Genomic DNA, 4,079 nt, shown 5'->3' on the forward strand with positions numbered 1-4,079 from the left:
GCACGGCAAAAGGCGCCAACTGATGGGCAGAAAGGGAAAAGCAGGCTCATGGCAAAGGAAACTGAAATTCTGGAAGGATTAGGTCTCTGCGCTGTTCGCAGCCCCAGCGGGCTTGCAAGCATTTTCTCCGCTGGAAGGAACTGGTTTCACCCATAATGAAAATAAGAGCGGACACCCCACTTCCGCCCCGAATCCCCACTGCACCCAGGCGTCTTAGTGAACGTTCCTCTAGATCTCACTTCACCCTGGACGTTACAGATTATCATCCCCAATTTGCAAATGACGGAAGATTTGAGAAGAATTGCCAAGTACAACCTTTCCTAATTCCAAAAGCCAGACTGTAAACATTTATTCAAAATCAGAAAGGTTTGGCTAAACTAGATCACCTATCCAGGCATGGGATTTAGGTCTGTGGCTCTTTCCACTTAACCCGTCAGTCTTCCGGGAGTGACTTCGATGGTTCAGTACCCATCCCCAACCTTTAATTTTGGCTGATATTTATTGAAGAGCGCTTCTGACACCGTGCCAACACCGTAGATGAGAATGAGGTAAGCCTACTTCCAGAACTTCTTTTACATGAGAAGGTTAAAAATTTTGCACAGAACATAAAAGAGAGCTGAGCAAAGGGAGAAGAGCATTATGAAAGAGATGTCTGAAAAGTGGCTATCATTACTAATGAAGGGCTTTCATGCATTGAGAGAGGTCATTTGTGAGCTTCATCTCTCAGAAATCATTTAGTTAACAGGCCACAGAGGTTTAATAAAAGATCCAAAAATAACTAGGTGAGAGCTGAAGGTGATAACTTAGGGTTTACTGTGGAAGAGCCAAGTATTCACTAAGTACATAATAAATGCCCATTTAAGTGGTAATTGAAAATGTAATCTGTCATACATTGTAACTTTTATTTTATTCACCTATCATGAATGAAACTACCTAAAGTCTAAGCACTTCTTAAAAACAGCAGTGAGGCCTCAAGCCAACTCAGTCTCCAAATGAGAACTGCAGGATATTTTTTCCCCTCAGATAAGTCATCACTACTTGTTCAAGCAGAGGTATGTAAGTCTGTTCCTGCCCTCAGGGCTACCCGAAGTCTCGCAAACAGGAAGCATGTTTCTTTTGGGAGAGGAATAGAAGCCAACATAATATTCCATCACGTGGGCACACAGATTTATTCACATTAAGGAAATGATGTCTCTCAGTGCACGAAAGCCCTTCATTAGAAAGCTATTACTTTGGGTCTCAAATGTTTTTCAGAATTCCAGTAACCTATTTTAAGCAAAACCGTTCTGAATGATGTAACGCTTGTGGTATGAGAAAATGTGCACGTTGGTTGAAGACCAATTCCGAGGAAGAGGACCCGAGGAAAGGCAAGTGGAGTGATCCTGGGGAAGAAAAAGGAAAGCCAAAGAAAAGTGAAAGCCAGCTCCCAGGGTTTTCACCTCATTGTTTTATTACCTTTCTTAGTGCTTCTAATTCTGGGTCAGTTTGCCTTTGTAGGCTGAGGGTTAGCAAACTACAACTCACTGCCTGTTTTTGTGCAGTCCACAAACTAAGAATGGTTTTTTATAATACTGAATGGTTAAAAAATAAAAAGAAGGACATTTTGAGACATGTGAAAATTATATGAAATCCAAATTTCAGTGTTTCTGGCGCGTGGTCATTCATTTACATGTGTCTATGGCTGCTATCCTGAGTTGAATAGTTGTGGCAGAGACCTTACGATGCAAAAGCCTGAAATACTTAGTCTGGTTTGCAGACACCTACTCTGAAACGTCTGTTCAGTGGTCACAAGGTAAGGCAGTAAAGCCAATGAATGCTCATGTGATTTCTTCTTATGTCAGCAGAGTTGGTACTAGATATTAAGTTCCCATGGAATCTTGTATCCATCTATCTGAACACCCATCTGTCCCCCTGAGCATCCAGTCAGCCTCCATTTTACAAGCAGTATTTACTGAAGTACTGCTCTGACAGTGCCAACACCGTGGATGAGAATGAGATAAGAATGAGGTGTGTGTCACGCTCTCATGGAGTCTGTCATTAGGAATGCCCAGGGGGTGCCTGGGTGGCTCAGTCGATTAAGTATCCAGACTTTTGGTCTCAGCTCAGGTCTCGATCTCAGGATCGTGAGTTCAAGCCCCAACTTAGGCTCCTCGCTCAGAGTGCAGGCTGACAGTTGCACCTGTCACAGACAGGAGATTGGGAAGCTATTCCCATTTCCTGGACCAGACGCAGACCTCCTACTTCCAGACTTCTTTTACATGAGAGGTTAACACATTTTTTTTGTTGTTGTTATTTTGGTTTTTAAAAATTATATGTGATTAAACTTCATCCAATATGAAGAGAAACACACAATTATTTGAAGTTGTTTCATACTCAATTTGTTAAAATCATATAGAAAGACTCTAATTTGCATGTTGAATGGTAGTTTAAAAGGGGTTTATTTTTATTTTATGTGATTATCATTAGGCATAGATAATAATAACTACATACAAGAGTAACAGGGAGCCAGTTTTTCAGATTAAAACCCAAAGCGGAACAGCCATGAAGGTATTTTATGAAAGGTAATAAATCAAGAGATTCTAGGGAGAGGCAGGAAGAGTGGTAATCTAGGAAAGACTGGGTTTCTCTTTTCTCTTTCATTTTCTCTCTCATTTTCTTCTTGTTTTTATAAAATTTGGACTTGGGGGTCACAGAGAGAGATTAATCATAGTTCTCATTACGTGCCTATATAAGGACTTCTATCTATTAACAACAATAATAAGAAATGCCCTTGAAATCACCACCCAACATGGAAACCAGAACCCTGACAACAGCTTCCATCTCTCACAATAGAAGATCCTTCTAAGAGATCCTTTTAAGGTTCACAGCTATGATTCTTACTCATCCATCCCTTTGGGTGTGTTAAAGAAAAAATTATTCAATAGCACTTATTGAAGATGGTAAGGCATCAAGGGAGCCATGATGATAGGTACAGGGACCCCCGACATGGAGTCTTACAGAAGGGAATTAAGCTCAACTCTGAAGATAGCATGGGCAAATGGGAATTTATAGCCAAGAAACAGGATAGGGAATGGTGGATAGCAAATCACTGAGAGGAAGCATCATGTGCAAAGAGTGACTCTGGCTAAAGGTACTTGACAGGATCCATGCTAAAAATAGGCCATGATGATCAGATATCAAGGGTGGGGTTTCTTGCCAAACTAATTTAGCAAGATTCTTGCTAACACTGGATTTTACAAGGAAGTGTACAGAAGGGCTTAGGAGAAGATTGAGGAGGCTGACTTAAGTTTGGTCAAGCAAAGAATCTTTGGAAAAAAAAAAAAGCAAAGAATCTTTGTGAGCTGTGGGGTGCCTGGGTGGCTCAGTCGGTTGAGCTTCTGACTTTGGCTCAGGTCATGATCTCACAGTTCCTGCGTTTGAGCCCTACATCGGGCTCTCTGCTGTCAGCCCAGAGCCTGCTTTGGATCCTATGCCCTCCTCTCTCTCTGCCACTCCCCTGCTCTCGTGCTCTCTCTCAATCTCTCTCTCAAAAAAAAAAAACAAAAAAAAAAAAAAAAAAAAAACCCCACACATTTAAAAAAAGAATCTTTGTGAGTTGTGAGGAAAAACCTTATTGAAACTGTTACTTTACCAAAACACCATAAACATTTCATTAAAGACTCACTGCAGACCATGTCCCAAGAAGTGCCTACAACTTACCTGAACGCTTTTGGCGTCCTTCTTCATCTGCAGCGAGAAGGATCTCCAGTTTGCTCACCACCCTCGACACTGGAAATTCTGTCATGGCAACCTCTAACCATCACCTAATCTTGGATTCTTCCCATTTCACAAAAGAGAAAAAACCCAAAAAGCAGAGACCATCCAGGGTTAAGTCCCAAAGTAGACATTCTAATCTATGTTTATTACAGCTAAACTTTGATTATCCAGAACTAACATTTGGAATCTGAATAGTCAGACCCCTTATTCTGCTCACCTGATTTTGACAGCGGAGCATAGATAAAAGTCAGCATCTCTCACATGGTAATAGTCTCCTATTCAATCTTAGGCTGTGTAATCTTTGGACTCTAAACAAACCTCCA

The 4,079-nt window shown here is 41.2% G+C and overlaps 1 long non-coding RNA gene across 1 annotated transcript; it reads right to left on the reverse strand.

Moving 5' to 3' along the window:
• Positions 1 to 1,278: 1,278 nt before the first annotated feature.
• On the reverse strand, positions 1,279 to 4,079 carry LOC121034765 (uncharacterized). Its single transcript, XR_005792598.1, has 3 exons — positions 3,974 to 4,079; positions 3,700 to 3,816; positions 1,279 to 1,382 (listed from the first exon to the last, which is right to left on the reverse strand). It is a non-coding gene; the product is annotated as an uncharacterized LOC121034765 (long non-coding RNA).

This window comes from Herpailurus yagouaroundi, unplaced genomic scaffold (genome assembly GCF_014898765.1).
Source record: "Herpailurus yagouaroundi ecotype Mexico unplaced genomic scaffold, PumYag 160, whole genome shotgun sequence".
Taxonomy (NCBI): domain Eukaryota; kingdom Metazoa; phylum Chordata; class Mammalia; order Carnivora; family Felidae; genus Herpailurus; species Herpailurus yagouaroundi.